The sequence below is a fragment of the Polypterus senegalus genome, chromosome 18, assembly GCF_016835505.1.
Source record: "Polypterus senegalus isolate Bchr_013 chromosome 18, ASM1683550v1, whole genome shotgun sequence".
In the NCBI taxonomy this organism is placed as follows: Eukaryota; Metazoa; Chordata; class Cladistia; order Polypteriformes; family Polypteridae; genus Polypterus; species Polypterus senegalus.
Genome location: NC_053171.1, coordinates 8,705,507 through 8,724,486, shown reverse-complemented (window position 1 = coordinate 8,724,486; position 18,980 = coordinate 8,705,507). Strand labels below are relative to the sequence as shown.

At 43.3% G+C, this 18,980-nt stretch overlaps 1 protein-coding gene across 2 annotated transcripts in view; it reads left to right on the top strand.

Annotated features, from left to right (window-relative positions):
- Positions 1-18,980, top strand: part of mipol1 (mirror-image polydactyly 1) — a 300,186-nt gene that overhangs the window by 203,672 nt on the left and 77,534 nt on the right. The window lies entirely within an intron of this gene.

The following is an 18,980-nucleotide window of genomic DNA, read 5'->3' as shown; positions in this document are numbered from 1 at the left end:
TCGCTGATTATAAGCTCTGGGATTTGCAGTCTGTCATGTTTTTGCTGTTTTGTGATATTTGTTTTTGTGGTTTCATGCAAGCCCAGCAGGTTTGTGCTCCTCTAAGGAAGGAAATATGATGATGATAACAATAAAAATTGTTTACATTCATATATAGCCACTCAAAGTTCTTCAGCGAGAGGGGAGCCCCTTCAACTACCACTAATGTGTAGCATCCGCCTTTTTTTTTTTTTGTGTCACTGCACTCACCACACACGAACTGATGGGTGGTGAAGTGGTGAGAGAGACAATTGGAGACAGGGGAGGATTAGGGGGCCATGGTGGGCAATTTAGCCAGGACATCAGGATACACCCTACAATTTATGAAGGATGCCCAGGGATCTTTTCTGACTACAGAAAGTGAGGACCTCGATTAGAGATGGAGGATAATTAGGGATCCAGAATGACTGGGCTGTGGCAGGCAAATTAGTCTGGACATCTGGGTCCTTTGTAAAGGATGCCCAGGGACCTTGTATGACCACAGAGAGTCAGGACCTCGGTTTTTATGTCTCATCTGAAATACATCGCCATTTTTACTGCACAGTGTACCTCCATCACTGCAGTGGGGATAATTAGGGGTCCAGAGTGACTAGGCTTTGGTAAGCAAATTAGTCTGGACATCTGGGTACACCCTGGGCATCCTTTATGAAGGATGCCCAGAGATTCTTTATGACCACACAGAGTCAGGACCTCCGCTTTATGTCTCATCTGAAAGGACGGCACCACTTTTACAGCACACTGTCCATGTCACTGCACTGAGGTATTGGGAGCCACATTCAGAGCACAGGGTAAGCGCCCCCTGCTGGATTCACCAAAAACTCCAGCAGCAAACCAAGCTTCAGGTGGATGACCTCTTCTGCAGGGCTGGTGGTATCTGGCAAGTACAACTACAACAGCAGCAACATTTATTTATGTCGCACATTTTATACAAGCAGTGTAGCTCAAAGTGCTTTACAAGACAAGAAAGAGAAAGGTAAGAGAAAAGAAAAACAAATAAGATGTCCCATAAGTAGCAAGTAAATAGTGTGACGAGGTGCATCCGAATGAAATGAGCTGCTCCATTTGTTAATTCCAAAGTCACATTTATTTAGTGTTTTGATTCTACAAACCACAAAGCACATCTTTCGTAATGACACTGCATGTACTGCATTAACAGAAACACATTGCAGTTACAGCAATACAGGCGCCATGGTGAAGACAAATGCTCAATTTGTGCCAGTTGTTTGGTTTTTAAAAGCAAGCTAATGTTCATAGATATTGAGCCTTTATTTAAAAATAATTCCTTTATTTTATAAAGATTATTCAAAGCCCCTGCGGTGGGCTGGCGCCCTGCCCGGGGTTTGTTTCCTGCCCGGCGCCCTGTGTTGGCTGGGATTGGCTCCAGAAGACTCCCGTGACCCTGTACTTAGGATATAGCGGGTTGGATAATTGATGGATGGATTCAAAGCCCTTTATTGTATCTAGTTGGAGTTTTGACAGTTTCCCCCACACACCCCCTGCCCAAACGGGCAACTGTGAAAGTATTTTTGGTATCCTTGTGTTTTAGGGGCTCCAGTCCTGGCTACCTACCTGCGCCTGGTTATTCAATAGCGGAGCCTCGATGCTGGCCGCCCAATCAGATGAGAGGATCTTTGCATCCAGTGTTTACAATGTTCCTTTATCCCAGATGACTTTTTTTTTTCCATACACAGTAGAGCAGTTGGCACCGAGTGTCACATTCAGATATCAAGAAGAGAAACAAAAAAGAGGAAGATTAGTAGTGGTTTAAAATATTGTGTTATTATTTCTGTACAAATGACTAACAAACAGAAATGCAGTGTGCACAGCTCACCCGCAGCTCTACTCAGGGTATGCTACATTGAAGTAGTGAGTTTTCAGCCAAGGTTTAAAAGTTTGAGATTGATGGGGTATCTCTTATATTACCAGGCAAGTCATTCCACAGCTTCAGGGCCATGTGACTAAAAACTCGACCTTATACAATACAATACAGTTTATTGTTGTATAGCCCAAAATCACACAAGAAGTGCCGCAATGGGCTTTAACAGGCCCTGCCTTTTGACAACCCCCCAGTCTTGACTCTCTAAGAAGACAAGAAAAAACTCCCAGAAGAAACCTCAGGAAAGGCAGTTCAAAGAGAGACCCCTTTCCAGGTAGGTTGGGCGTGCAGTGGGTGTCAAAAGAAGGGGGTCAATACAATACAATACACAGAACAGAACAATTCCTTAATACAGCATAATAACAAAAATTTTAGAAGTACGGTTTAACAGTAGATGATATGAAATAATTAGGTTTGGATATTTTTAGAGTCCTGGAGACCTCATCCATCTAGCTGCCTCCCCATTTGGCCATGCCACGGCTGAAACGTTGCTCCGATGAAAGGACCCTCTTTCCCATGATTCCTGTGATCCTCCATCAGGGATGACTTTACCATAGGCAGGCAAACAACTTGGCAGGTGGGCCGTGGCACCAATTGCCACATTTGGGTAACGAGAAAAGAAACAGAATAGGTGAGGGTTAGACAGAATAGGTGAGGATTACAATACAATACAATACAATACACAAAACAGAACAAATCCTCAATACAGTATAAAAATAAAAATATTACAAGTACAGAGCCGAATTAAGCCGTAGATTTGGATTTGTTTAGAGTCCTGCAGACCTCGGCCATCAAGCCACCTCCCCCTATTGGCCATTCCACAGCTGAGTCAGTTCTGGGCCAGCCAATCCGATGAAAGGACCCCTCTACCCCACGATTCCTGCGATCCTCCATCAGAGATGACTTTACCTTAGGCAGGCAAAACAACGTGGCAGGTGGGCCATGGCACCAAGTGCCACATTTGAGTACCAAGAAAAGAAACCGAATAGGTGAGGGTGAGTAACAAATTCTAACTGTCATGTTACTTATGTTTTAGTGCTAATGACTGACAACAGAGATGCAGTCTGTACAGTAAATCAGCAGCTCTAGTCAGGGTGTGCTAAACTGAAGTCATGGATTTGAAAGCTGAGACCGAAGGGGCATCTCTTATAGTAGCAGGCAGACCACTCCATAGTTTAGGGGCCCTGTAACTAAAAGCTCGACCTCCCACTGTTATTTTATTAATCCTTGGAAACCAGCATCTTGAGCTCTTAATGTGTGCTCTGGTTTGTAAGTCTTGCTATATGGTTGCTGTCCAGTGACCTGAGATGAAGACTGGACTCCTTCATGTGTGTCTCTCCAGAAAATCCTTGGGTAGCACTGGTTAGACTTTGTGTTGCTCATGGAGTCCTGAATGAGGCACATGACCTGCATTGGGAGGGATCATCAGTTACGACACTACGGTTTCCCCGAGGGTGATCCGGCTCATAAGATCCTCATTGTTGGGGACCTGAGTGGTCGGACCAGGCCAAGGGGTCGCCCACCTGGCTGCGGCAGATAGAGGGTCATTTCCAGAGGGTGGGACTGGACCGCGTGTCTGCCTGGGAGGTCGCCAACCGGGTCCCTGAGTTGTTTCAACGTGTAGTGGGTGCGGCAACACACTGTACCAGTGCATGCTCCCCAACTTGACTTGACTTCTTTGCGTATTCTGACCTGGTAGACGATGGTACGGTATGAACGCACTCTCTGTTGTTCACACCACCTTCAGAACACAACGCTCATTCGTAACATTTCAAACATAGAAAATGGCATCCAAATGTAAGAATAGCCCTGGCTCTCATTAAAGATCCCTTGACTCAAAGCGCTGTTTGACCAGACACCTTGCGCACTTTTTTGACATACGCTACCATTCTTAATGACGGAGCGCACATTTTTTTCTGCCTATATTAACGTCGTCATTCATTATACTTGTATTTAAAACAGAGCGAGTTCTTCCTTTTTCTTAATGGAATAACTGACTTGCTTCAGATAGGATGCCAGCTAAAACCAAGTAATGAATTAGTACACTGGTATATTTCTTAGTGCCTCTTTTACATGGCTTATTAAGAAAGATATTAAATTTTGTTATTAATGTAGCGCTTGGTTTCTCTATAAATCCTCTTAATTATAGATTGACTCCAGGGATTATGGGGCTAGGTTTTTAATTTAAACTGAAATAGGAACAGCTGTTGTAAAATTAGACTACAGCATGGAGGACAGAGTCACAAAATAAGCTAAAAATGAGCTTTTCATTATGCATCCACCATAGTGGGGTGGGGTGGGAGGGGGGCACAAATAGAATATACCAAAAATTAGACAACCACAATAAGAAGCAATTTTGGAAAGAAAACATACAGGCACGCTTATATTTTTTTCATGCGGATCTCCATGCAGAAACCATGTATGTCACATTGTTACATCTCAGCTATTGTGTTATACTTTTGTTCTTTTTTTTTTTAACAACAACACAGGCATGTGGGCTTCATTTTCTTTAAATAAGAAATTAATTAATTATAAAGACGCACTGTCTGACTCTTAATGGGAAGCCCCGACTCTTTTGTGTTCAGAGCTGCTGTCTACTTTTTCACTTCTGATGTATTCGTGGTATTAAAATAATGGCACGTATAAAAAGAGAGATCAGCTTCTTATTTAATTCCGGCAATTAAAACACACAACCTTAGTTGTCTTTGAGCTTTTCCTCATTTATATTCAATAAATACGAAAGGTTTTGGATTAACATGATGTGTATTGTATTTTGTTCGGCCCTTTCACACAAACTGTCCTCCTTGAGCTGTAATCTACTTTACTCAGCCCAGGCCCAGTAAGTCCAGCCACGTGCCGACTTATTCTGTGTTTGGGAAACGGCCATTCGACTTCATGTCGGTCACAACGTGTGCCGGTCTTTGCAATCTGACGCTCTGTGGGTCGCTGGCACACAGACTTTAACTGACAGTATGGAGAAGCACAAAGCGATCTTCGATTGTCGGAGTCTGCCCGCCAGGTCTGCGTAAGGCAGTGTTACCTCAGCTTCTGGGTCACGCCAGCAGGTTGGTTTTGTGAGTGGGTCTTGGTGGGTCACGGGTTGCCATCATCGGATCGCGACTGAGTCACGATAGCCAGGGTATCTCAACCACTGGGTCGCAACTCGGCTTGGGTTGCCTCCTAAGCGATCGACAGCACTGCACGATATGTCTCCCCATTTCTAAGTTTGCTTGTTTCACCAACCTGATTGAACTTTTGTCACCAAAGGGGCAAGTTTTGCACTTGCTGCTAGTGGGTAATTAATCCATTAGTACAAAGCCAAAACTGGATCATAGGACCATAAAGGTTGAGGAAAGAAGGCGGGTAAAGGCCAAAGGCATAAGAGTTAGTCATGTAGAGCGGCGCCGGTCAAAGCAAATCTTAAAGGGCCCTCCAACACACACGAGACCCTGTGAAATAATAATAATGATAACGAAAGATTTATTACCTCCGTTGGTTTTGCCAATTTATAGAACATTATTGCCCTATTGCTTTCCTATGTTCCTCAGCCGTAAGTATGAATCACCTGCTAATCAGCATATTGACTGTATTCGTGTCCACAATGCGTATTTATGCGTGAAACAGAGGAGAGGAATGCGCTGCAGCAACTCCGAGAGGTGCATAACATTAATGACGACATCCTGTATGCCAGGGGTGCCCAACTTCGATCCTGGAGGGCATCAGTGACTGCGGGTTTTCATTCTAACCATTTTCTTAATTAAAGTCCTTTTTTATTTCTGTTAATTCACTTTGTTTAATTGATTACTCAGACCCTTTAAATCCAGGGGTGAGCAAAGTCAGTCTCGGTGGGCCACAGTCTAGTCAAGTCAAGCTGGGGAGCATGCACTGGTACATTGTGTTGACGCACCCACTACACACCAAAACAACTCTGGATCCCAGGTGTTATGTGGGCCACCCCTTGTCCTGGTTCAGCCACTCAGGTCCCCAACAGTAAGGATCCTACGAGCCGGATCACCCTTAAGGAAATGGGCCACATGGCCTTAGTGCCGTAACTGACGCTCCCTCACAATGCCGGTCGTGTGCCTCATTCAGGACAACTTGAGCAACACAAAGTCAAACCAGTGGTACACCAAGGATTCTCTGAAGAGACACACATGAAGGAGTCAGTCTTCATCTCAGGTCATTGGACAGTGTCCATGTCTCGCAAACAGGGAGCACCAGGACTCTAAAGACGTGGACCTTCATCCATTTGCAGAGATATCAGGAGCGCCACACACCCCTTTATGACCTCATGAGCCCCCATGCTCTCCCAATCCGTCTACTGACTTCACAGGAAGAGTCACCAGAGTCACATGAATGTCACTGCCAAGTTAAGTAAACCTCTCGTCGAGGTCGACACTCTCTCTAGAGACAGACACACTGCTGATGGCCGTGCCCAAGAGGTCATTAAAGGCCTGGCTCTTGGTTTTTATCAGGACCCTCACAAGCCCAGACACTCAGACGCCTCATTCAGTCTCTCGAGCGCCCCGATCAGAGCCTCCATTGACTCCGCGAAGATCACAGCATCGTCCGCAAAGTCAAGATCCGTGAATCTCTCTTCACCAACAGATGCCCGACAGCCGCTGGACCCCACGTCCCTGACCAACACCCAGTCCATGCCAGCATTGAACAGAGTAGGAGCAGAACAGACCGCTGAGAAACCCCAGAATCAGCTGGGAAAGACGCAGAGGTTCTGCCACAGTGGTTATAGGTTTTTGTTCCAACCCCATTGCTTTATGAGAAGTCACATGGTTCCTGATGAAGCACTTAGTACTCGAGTGACATTTTTCTGTTTCGTTTTAGTTGTCTCGTTTTGTTAAGATTTTTGAACCCTTAATTGCTTATTTCAGTCTTAAACAGTTGAGTTCACGGTCCTTAATGACACCCCATTAGCAAGGAGATGCAAATGACAAAGGAACCAGCAGTTCTCCTTCTAACTTTAACTCCATTTACACCTGTGTGTGTTCGTTGTGCACTACCAGAAGGGAAAAAGCAAAGAATTGAACATTGTAGTAACTCACGGCATCTGCAGGTGTACTGCTTGTAGTCGCGACCGACCAGGACCATAGTTGAAAAAGACAAAAAAAAAGACGTTGCAATAAGAATGAGTCTACAGACATCATAAAGGTTTGGGCAGCCACCTGTATATTATTTCCCAGCTGCAAAAAGTTTTTTAGATATTCGAACAGAGATGTTCACAAGACTGAGTCCAAAACAGAACTGATCATTCGGAGGTAAGATGGCGATTTTAAGGATTTGGGAAGGAAATGATGTCATTTAGTCCAGAACTGGAAGTGATGTCATCAGAGGTACCGGAGTCGGAAGTGATGTCATCAGAGGTGCCAGGGCCAGAAGTGATGTCATCAGAGGCACCGGAAGTGACATCATCAGAGGTGCCGGAAGTGATGTCGTCGGAGGCACCGGTGCTGGAAGTGATGTCGTCAGAGGCACCGGAGCTGGAAGTGACGTCCTCAGAGGTGCCAGGGCCGGAAGTGATGTCATCAGAGGCACCGGAGCTGGAAGTGACGTCCTCAGAGATGCCAGGGCCGGAAGTGATGTCATCAGAGGTGCCAGGGCCGGAAGTGATGTCATCAGAGGCTCCGGAGCCGGGAGTGACATCATCAGAGACCCCGGAGCTGGAAGTGACGTCCTCAGAGGTGCCAGAACCTGGTGAGATTTCCCAGGAATGGTCTGCAAGAAACTGAGAGGTTTGGTCTGGTGTAGTATTACAGTTCCACAGACCCTTTAGCTGTCTCCTAAACGCACGTGTGTGACAACGTCAAGATGTTAAAGCTAAAGAAGCTTTCAATTCAATTCTTTATTGTCATGTGTTCAAGTACAAGTACCGTGTACAATGAAATGCTTGCTTGCATGTGCCCCCGCAGACAGTGAACATAGACAAAAAAAACCACAACAAATAAATGAATATCAGTAAGTAAATAAATAAAACCAGAATCCTCGGAATAAATAGAGTCAGTGGCAGAAGTAAATAAAACACACCTAGGTTTAGAAGAGGAAAACAAGAACAAAAATATTCTGAACCAAATGGTGTACTAATATATGTAATAAAATGTAGCAGAATAATATTTCAACCATATAAAGTCAACAGCGGTATTAAGAACCATCATCACTTCATTAAAAAATGAGGAGAGGCTTTAAGGTTCAAGCACTCTTCTAGTTTTCTGGAAACCCCAAGAACTCCTCATCGCCAGTGTCAGAATTTGTCACTTTGCAGCAGCTCGTGCCTATCATCACGTGGCATGACCTGTCCAAAGCCACCAGGGGACAAAGCACGTTTGGACCAATGCTCCCTGAAGTTATATCGCCAGTCTAGTCCCATCTCTATTTGTAACGCCACAAAGCCCTTCATGTCATCTCTTGTGGGTTTCCACTTTGAAAAACGAGAATGAAGTGCAAGCACAGCCTGCGGTTCAAAAAATTGCGCTGCATACCTGATGTCTCGTCCGACAGTAGCTGAAAAGCAGCATCAGGAGAGAACAGCCTGAAGTAGTCCAGCGGCTGGTAGTCTGTCGAGTCCAACAGCAAGCCATGGCGTCTTGTGAAGTCCGGTAGCCAGTTTGGCTCCCACGAATCAATGTCTGGGTATTCCTGCCACATGAACCTTACCGTAGGAGCATCGGCTGGTTGTCCAATCAGCTGATGCCAGCTCCTCACTATCTTGCTCGATCTCCTGATCACTCTCAACAAAATCAGAGTCCGACTTGGCAATAATGCGCAAAACATCGTCTGCTGAGTATTTTGTTTTCTGCACTCGCTTCGCTCCGTTCTGAGATGTCGATGCCATCTTGCCTTTGTTTACATCTCGTAATTCACGCACACACAAGGATTAGATGCCGAGTCAATGAGTCGAACATTCCTCCAAGCAGAGAGGGAATGCCCGTGACGTGACAGTGAGTTTTGTCACCATTAACAGCTGATTGTCTCCCTCTACCCCTGGATGTCGACTTTTGTCAGGTAATACACATCACGGTCTGTGACGCAATATTTGCTCCATAAGATGCACAGACATTTCCACCCTTCTTCTGGGGGAAAAAAAGTGTGACTTATGGAGCAAAAAATACGGTATATGTGCAGGTAGCAGTGGAGGTGACACAAAGTTACTGATTGTTCATGAGTCTGATTGTCGTTGGGTAGAAACTGTTCCTGAACCTGGAGGTGCGCCTCCGAATGGACTTTAGTTGCTTCCCAGATTGGAGGTGGGTGAAAAGTGACAGTGCAAGGTGGCTGGGGTCCCGCCTGATACGGTTCACTTTCCTGAGACAGCGATTAGTGTGGGGAGCTGTGTGCAGACAATCTTTTTCAATCGCTCTTAGGGTGAAACCATATATACAGTGAAAAAAATAAAAAATCATTCTCGTGGATAGGCCTCTTCAATGGGAAGAAACACCAATTTTTTGATGGCAACACAAGTTAGACAATCTCCGACTTAAAGTTTAAATCCGAACAATATATTCGATCTCTTTATGTTGTTCCGTTATTTCACCGAGTAATCATTTCCATTTGTTTGAGCTAATGCAATCTTTACTATCATTTTTTTGAGACTTTTGAATTTGCCTACTTCCATTATCTCTAACCTGCTCTGCATGTGCATCGCGCCAACGTTTTTGAATTCTTTACGACGTTCTACTTTGTCTTCTACTCTTTGTCTTTTATTTCCGTCCCCGGGCCTGGTTAAATCTCTTGGCACAAAATCTCGTATCACTTGACGTGAATGTGTCTCTATGAAAAAGTCAGTTCTCGTCCCAAGCTAAAAAGTTTTGTCTCGTCCCAGGATTTTTTTATTATAATAGAGAGATGAGACCTGTTTTGGTTAGCGGTATTTGTGTCTGTACTGCACAGCTGGCTTTTCATTTGTCTCTGTTGGCTCCGGTTCTTTCTGAAGTACGCTTTACAAACAGACACTTGAGTCGCAGTTTATCTCCGGCCCTTGAAGATCGGTGACTTCTTAACTGACGCTGTGTAGGGTCGTGGAGGGGATGAACAGCCACATTACCTGATGATGAAGGTTATTAGAGGTTGTACCTGCCACCCAGCCAGCCGGCTGGCCTCTCCACAGCTAAGCTTTACTTACGTCACTTTTACATTGGCACTGTGCCATTGCCCCAAAGTCCGCCGTAGTGTGAAAGCACCCACTTTGGAGTCAAATCTGTTTTCCGTGGTGTTTTGTTTGATTCATCACTTAATTTTGAGCTGCACATTAGGTCTCTGTCCAAAATTTCTGTCTATCAACATTGTCCATTTCTGTCCTTTAATGATGCTCAAACTCTGGTTCATTGTTTCATAATGTCTCGTAATTGATTACTGTAATTCCCTCTTCATCGGCCTTATATAAGCTCACATCTTCCAACTTCACTAGTTCCTGGTTCCATTTAATTACCTGGTTACATTTAATTCAGGATTCTGCTTCTCGCCTTCAAAACTCTACATACCCTTTGCCCCCCTCTACCTCACTCAGCTCCTAGCTCTGTACACTCCTCGTCACTCTCTCAGGTCCTTAGTGTCCCACGCACCAGACTTTTGACCCTAGGAGGGAAGGTCCTTCAGTGTTATGGCCCCCTCTTCCTCAGTCTCTCAGAGTTTGCTCCTCTTTCTCCACCTTTAAATCTCAACTCGGAACTTTCCTCTTCGACGAACTTTTGTCTTCTGTGTGATCTTTTTTTCTTCCCCCCATCTATATGTAAATCGACCTTGCGTTTGTGAAAGGCGCTCTAGAAATGCAACTTATTATTATTATTATGGTGAACTGATCCCGGTAAGAAAGTCAAAGTAAATTATGCTGTATGCCAGTGGTTCCCAAACTTTTTCAATTCTCGGTGCCCTTGATGAATCCAGGTTTTCCCAAGGCGCACTCCCCCCCGATCCCGTCAAATTCTAATTCGCAAAATAGCCAATATATATTTTTTTTTAATTAAAGGGTTAAGTAGAAATAAGTTAAACACGTATTTAAGGTCACCTTGTCAGATGCTAGCAATGCATTGCTTGGTATTGCCGCCTGCTTATAAAAACAACCTATTTGTTGATTTAACTCTTTTAACTTTCTGGTAAAGTAGTCACGAGATTTACTAACCACGCTGGGATGATTGGTTTCTAAATGGCGTTTCAACTTGCACTCTGGTGCCAAAACTTTCATACACAGTACACACTGCGACCTCTCTTCACCTTTGACTTCAGTCAATGTAAAACCAAAGTCCAAATAACGGTCATCATATTTTCGATATTTGCGCTTCTTCACACTCTGGTTGACGGTGTGCCCTTTTTATTTTCACTCTCACAATGCTTATTACTTCTTAGTAAAAACGTATCCCTTTTTAAAAACAGATATAAGAAGAAATACTTCAAAAACTTCACTTGTCTTAATCACAACAATATATAGTTGATGCAATCTCCGAAAACTAATTCAACACTAAGACCGCGCGAAACCGTCAGCTATTATATACGCACATGAAGTACCGAGAAAGTTCGACAAACTACTAAAGAAATCGAGAAACTAAATTGTTGTAGAGCACCATCTAGTAACCATTTGTAGAGGCTTCCGCAAACAGATATTACTAAGTGAGTTACTGGTTTGCACCGTGTCCGCCAGATCATTGCGTCCTATCACATTGAATTGAAAATGGTAATAAACTATGAACATTTTGTAATATTTCGCGGCTCTCCTGTGAGGAACCACCGTTGTATGCATTTGTCCTTCTATTGCAGTTGCCTGTTGGAAAAATAAAAAGTCTCTAAATTTGGATCTTCCTCACCTATTATTCCAGAACAGCCATACCACCTGCTCCTCAGAAGAGGTCATCCACCTGAAATCTAAGCCTGTTCAGGCCCGGTCAGTACTTGGATGGGAGACCACCTAGGAGAAACTTGGATTGCTCCTGGGTGAGGTGTTGATGAATCCAGCAGGGGGTGCTTACCCCGAAACCTGAATGTTAATTCCAGTGCCCCAGTGCAGTGACGGGGACACTGTGCTGTTAAGATGGCGCCATCCTCTGGAAGAGACCTAAAACTGAGGTCCTGACTCTTAGTGGTCCGAAAAAAAGTTCCTAGGGCCTACTTCATGAAGTGTATCCCGATGTCCTGGCTAAATTGCCCATCACGGCCTGGTCATTCGGACACCCTGATAGTCCCTGGTCTCTAATTGTCTCTCTCTGTCACCACTTCACCACCTAACAGCTAATGTGTGGTGAGCGCACTGGCACAGTAATGGCTGCCTTCACAACACTGAGGTGGTTGAAGTGGATCTCCACTCACTATGAACAGCTCTTTGAGTAGTAAGAAAAGCACTATATAAATATAAAGAATTATTATTATTAATAATATTAACAGGCTAACATAACAGATTCCAGCTCTCGTGGCCACACCACGCATTCACTTATCTGCAGCACTCAGTTTGGATATTCTGAGAAACAACAATTCAGGGCCGGAAAACCCCACAGTCGGCATTAACATGCAGAGTGGGGCTGACGGCTCAGGTGGTAGTGTGGGACCGCTGGGGAAATGCAGTTATTAAAAGAGCTGTGCTGTGAAGGGAGATAGAACAGCTGTGAAGGATTCTGTGACCACCAAAGAGAGGGTGACGGGCATACGTAAGCGCGACCATATGTCTCCTCTCTTGTAGCCTCCCTTCATTGGCTTCCGGTCCGTCCCGGGGTTGATGGTTTTGTTTGTTTTTGGGTGCCCAAATGGGTTAGCGCCTTTCTGTCTCTACGACCTTTTTCAGCTTTATATTCCATCTCATCATCTCGTCTCGTCAGACGCTGTTAGTGGTGCTAAGGGCTCACGTAAAACTTAGAAGGTGAGTGGGCTTTTGCAACAGCCGCTCCTGGGCATTGGAAGAAACTTACCTGCTTATTTCAGGTCTGCTGCAAGTTGTGACTATTTCTAAATTTCTATTTCTATTTCTAAATCCAGATTGAAAACACATCTTTTTTTCTTTAGCTTTAAATTAGAATCGGTTTCTTTAATAATTTTACTGTGTTTTTTATTTAAAATTTATCCTGTCTTAGAGTGTAGTTTTTCTTACCCTATTTATTCGAACACAGAGCACTTTGGTTAACATTGTATAAAGTGTGCTTTATAAATACATTCAACTCAACTAAACTGAAATGTTGCTGAGTTTGTACTTTGCTGTGACATATGTGTGTACAACATAACTAATGTAATTCAACAGGTGTGCACATTCTAAACCTTCGTTTGAGGGGTGGAACATAAATATTGCGTTACTTAGTTACTGTAAATCAGAGTAGCAAAAAACGTACTCAAAAGAGTTTAAAGGGTTAAACAAAAATGGAAACCAACGATATCTGTCCATGAATTAATTGATAAACCATGGCCAGTGGGCAACAGAGGGGGAGAGTCACAGTCCTGGAGACCTCAGCTAAATGGCCGCACTCTATAGTGGAGTCGGTGCTGGCCATCCAATCTGATGAGAGAATCTTTCCACCCGATGATTCCAACACTTCTTTATCCAAGATGGCTTTTCATACACAGGAGGGCAGCCTGGCACTACAGTACAACAGTGGCACCAAGTGCCACATCCAGACACGGAGAAGAGAAACGAATTAGAGGAGGGTTAGTAACCGTTTAAAAAATATTGTAAGACTTTTATTTTTGTACAAGTGACTAAAAAACAGAAATACAGTATGCACAGCCCATCAGCAGCTCTAGTCAGGGTATACCTGACTAAACGTGTGACTTATTGGCCTGATTTAACAACTGAGATTGATGGGGTATCTCTTATATCAGCAGATGGGTCATTCCACAGCTCTGGGGCCCTGTAACTAAAAACTCGACCTTCCACTGTAATTCTGTTAACCCAGATATCCACATTTTATTAATCCATATCCAGATAGCGAGAAGAGAAACAGAATAGAGGAGAGTTAGTAATGGTTTAAAAATATCATGATACTTTTGTTTCTGTACAAGTGACTAACAAACAGAAATTCAGTATGCACAAGTTCATCAGCAGCTCTAGTCAGGGTACACCAGACTAAACTTGTGACTTATCGGCCTGATTTAAAAGCTGAGATTGATGGGGCATCTCTTATATCAGCAGATGGGTCATTCTGCAGCTCTGTGGCCCTGTAGCTAAAAACTCGACCTCCCACTGTTATTTTATTAATCCAGATACCGAGAAGAGAAACAGAATAGAGGAGAGTTAGTAAAGGTTTAGAAATATTGTGATAATTCTGTTTCTGTACAAGCAACTAACAAACAGGAGTACAGCATGCACAAGCTCATTAACAGCTCTAGGCAGGGTATGCCACACTGAGGTTGTGACTCATCGGCCTGATTTAAAAGCTGAGATTGATGGGGCATCTCTTATATTAGCAGATGGGTCATTCCACAGCTCTGGGGCCTTGTAAGTAAAAACTCGACCTTCCACTGTTACTCTGTTAATCCAGATATCCACATTTTATTAATCCACATCCAGATACCGAGAAGAGAAACATAAAAGTAATGGTTTAAAAATATCGTAATACTTCTGTTTCTGTACAAGTGACTAACAAACAGAAATGTAGCATGCACAGCTTATCAGCTTCTCTAGGCAGGGTATGCCAAACTGAAGTTGTGGCTCCTCAGCCTGATTTAAAAGTTGAGATTGACGGGGTATCTCTTATATTAGCAGCTCTGGGGCCTTGTAAGTAAAAACTCGACCTCCCACTGTTATTCTATTAATCCAGATATCCACATTCTATTAATCCTCATCCAGATACAGAGAAGAGAAACAGAATAAAGGAGAGTTAGTAATGATTTAAAAATATTGCAATACTTCTGTTTCTGTACAAGTGACTAAAAAACAGAAATACAGTATGCACAAGCTCATCAGCAGCTCTAGTCAGGGTATACCTAACTAAACCTGTGACTTATTGGCCTGATTTAACAGCTGAAATTGATGGGGTATCTCTTATATCAGCAGACGGGTCATTCCACAGCTCTGTGGCTTTGTAAGTAAAAACTCGACCTCCCACTGTTATTCTATTAGTCCAGATATCCACATTTTATTAATCCACATCCAGATACCGAGAAGTGAAACAGAATAAAGGAGAGTTAGTAATGGTTTAAAAATGTTGCGATACTTCTGTTTCTGTACAAGTCACTAACAAACAGAAGTTCAGTATGCACAAGCTCATTAACAGCTCTAGGCAGGGTATGCCACACTGAGGTTGTGACTTCTCAGCCTGATTTAAAAGTTGAGATTTACGGGGTATCTCTTATATTAGCAGACGGGTCATTCCACAGCTCGGGGGCTTTGTAAGTAAAAACTCCCACTGTTATTTTATTAATCCAGATATCCACATTTTATTAATCTACAGTACATACAGATACTGAGAAGTGAAGCAGAAAGGAGGAGAGTTAGTAATGGTTTATGTTGTAATAGTTTTGTTTCTGTACAAGTGATTAACAAGTGAACATGCAGTATGCTCAGCTCATCAGCAGCTCTAGGCAGGGTATGCCACACTGATGTTGTGAGTCTTCAGCTGGGATTTAATAGCTGAGACTGAAGGGGCACCTCTTATAGTAGCAGGCAGGTCATTCCACAGCTTCGGGGCCAGATTAAGACCTTCAGAGGCCCTAAGCACTTAAATGATTTTGGTGTCCCTACTTGTATATATGCTGTATCTAATTTAAAATATAAGTAATAATGAACTGTAAAATAAAAATGTTTTTTTTTAAAATGAAACAAAAGTTACAGTAAAATGGAAAACAAGGTTTATTTTTGTGTTCTTCCACTTTGTTTGAAAAGTTTCTCTTACTTTTTCTAATTGCAGACCCTCAAAACTCATCTTACGTAACACGTCTGCTTCTGTACTTGGCAGAGATAACGCATCCAGCCTGCCTTGTTGCATAGCCGTTCTGTTGGGATATTTAATGTGCTTCAACTGAGAAAATGAACACTCAGCTGAGCAGAGCTCCGCCATTTTTGGTTTTTCACCATATGGTCCGTGGGAAATCCGGTGATGGAAAATTTCTTTGGTGTCCCCCTTCCCTTGATGCCTTAAGCTTATTTTGCTTAATGGTTAATCCAGCCTTGTTTGGGGTCCTACAACTAAAAAGTTTGACCTCCCACAATTATTTTATTAATCCAGATATCCACATTTTGTTAATCCACATCGAGATACTGAGGAGGGTTAGTAACAGTTAAAATAAAATATTGTGATACCTACACCTCTGAAGTGAAAACAGAACACTGAAAAGTGGTGTGAATTAATTACAAATATAAAACACATAATTATTGATCACGTAAGTATTCACCCCCTTTCAAGTCAGCATTTAGTAGATATAAATCTGGCAGCCGTGACATCCTTGAGCAGTTTAGCCAGGATATACCCTACTCCTTACGAAGGATGCCCAGGGATCTTTTATGACAACAGAGTGTCAGGACCTCAGTTTTACGACTCATCCAATGGATAACTCCATTTCTACAGCACAGTGCCCCCTCCCCGTCACTGCACTGGGGCATTGGGATCCACATTCAGACCACAAGGTAAGCGCCCCCTGCTGGTCTCACCAGCGCTTTTTCTAGCAGCAACCCAACTTTTTCCTAGATGGTCTCCCATCCGAGTCCTGGCCGGGCCTGGACATGCTTAGCATTCGGGTGGATGACCTCTTCTGAAGTGCAGGTGGCATACGATAACAAACAGCTGAGTGACAAGTTTTCTCCTTTTCAATCAGCTGAATGACTGATTTGCATGGTTGGAGTCGTGTGTGATATGAATTCAGGAAAGCAGACAGTTTCAAAAAATCCCTTAAATCCAGTAATTTAGGATTTTTTCCAGGGGTCCCACTAAATGTCTCCAGTCCATTATAGAAGACCTTTGTAGAATAAGCCATACTTGAACTCTTGTCACACTTGCTTTACTTTTACTCGATGAAATGTCAGTGGCCTTGCAGGAACACAGGAGACCATTGTTTTTCATGCCGTCACTTTTCAGGAGACATAATGCCACTTTTTTCAATGAGCTGTAAGGAGACCAACACATTTGCCCCCCGTCTGTACTTTAGCTTTTATCAGCTTTTTCTGTTCTCATAGGTTACCTGAATAAATAATAACCGTCGGAATGCTGAGTGAAATGTTGAACTGGCGCACCTTGGCAGAACATTTCCCTTCAACTTGAAGGTTTCTCCTTTTGTACTTGGGTTTTCAAGTTTCGAGTGCCCTTATTGTCAATAGCGTTTGATAATCCAAGCACTAAAGTAGATTCTGCCGTGCCCACCTTAGCGTGCTTGCCCGTTGATTTCTTTTGTTTGAAATCAAAGCAGTCATGGCGCTTGTGTTGTCCTTTTTTTTTTTTTTTTTTGGATCAATCATTAACGCAGGTGCCAGGTGAGCTGGTGAACCAGGGTTGGAGTACTGGTGGAGGAGGCTTTATATCACAAAGTGCTCTCTGCTGTTAAACGGTTTCATTTTCTATTTGTGTGTCTAAAAGAGGAATGTAAAACATTCAAAACTGACGGCAAGTTCAGCGAACAGCACTCTCACACAGGTGTCGCTCATCCTGGTACAGTAGGTGTCAAACCTCAAGTGGTAGAAGCGCACTTTGTAGACTTTAAAGAAGTGTCAAAAGTAAATGGGCCTCATATTTCAAAATGGACCTCTAAAGATCGTTGTCAGTGTCTTCGCCGCCCCCCCATTCATTGCAAGTATCGAAAATGAAATTGCATGGTAAATTTTAAACCATCGTTCGGATTCATTTCAAATCTCGTGCCACGTGGTCTTGTCATTTTTTTTTTTTTTTATAAATGACGTCTCCTAGTGAGAGAGAGTGACCTGAAGCTTGAAGCCGTGTGTGTCTGTCTCCAGTAACCATTGGTCATTCTCTGTCGGTAGACTTTTGGGTTTCTCAGCAAGCATCAGAGTTTAATGCAACTGGTCTCAGTGATCAGAAGCCCATCTTCATAGAACGTTTGGATCTGAGTAGGCTTTCCGTACACCATAGTGCTGACGTACATGCGGTGAAATCTCAGCCAGCTCAGTCACTTCCATTTCTCCATACTGCAGTTGTGATTTATGTTTAGTGGCGAGAATGTCCGAGAAAAAGTAGTTTGAAGTTTCAGCGTACAACATTGTTGTGTTCACCTTTATGTCGAGCTTCTAGTAAATACGACAAAGTAATCGGTTTTCAGACATTTCCCTCTGATGCTGAATCCCGATCTAAATGGATCATCGCTGTCTGGAGAGAGATCTTTATGGTTGGTCCACATACCCGAGTTTGCAGCCGGCATTTTCAAAAATAGGATTTTCGTGAGCCATGATGTGAGACAAGGTGGTGACAGTTGGAGACGGGAGCTGTCCCTGTGTTGTTTGAGTGGAACGATTTCTCTGTTCCACTTTCAAGACCAGTGCTTTAGGAGAGGAAACAGCGACCGTTGGAGGACGACACACCAGACGAGGAGAATGATAAAATCGAGGACCACAACTACACTTCGACTCCGGATCCAGCATTTGTTGACGTAGCACTTGATGAAGCCACGTCTGTCAGAGAGGAGATCCTCCAACTGAGGAAACAAATTGAGACCCTTACAATGAAGCAACAGTTTGGCATCCATCGTTTTGCAGGCTCAGACAGAGACTTTCGCTTTTTTATCAGATGTCTAGCAGACTCGTGTTATGTATTAAGCTTACATACAGATTCACCTGTCCCTGAATAAAGTTGGACAGATTATTTTTTAAAGAAGCCTAATGTCATCTTCTATTTGCCTCATGTAAGTTCATAGTAGACACAAGTTTGTAATACGTCCAGATCTTACCTTCGTAATTGTGGATGGACCATGAAACATATAGTTTAGTTTGAAGCCCTTCTCCGTTTGGTACAATCTTCGAATAATGCAACTTGCGTCATTTACTGTAAGTCTGGGCATGTCAGTAAGCGATCAGATGAAAAACGCCATAGTTCGTCCGTTTTGATATCAGTGCTGGAAGTAAAGTAGCCGGCTGACGTGGAATCTAGAAGATAGGGGCTACCTGAAACTAACCGGAATCTGAACTTGGCACACAATCTCGACCTAG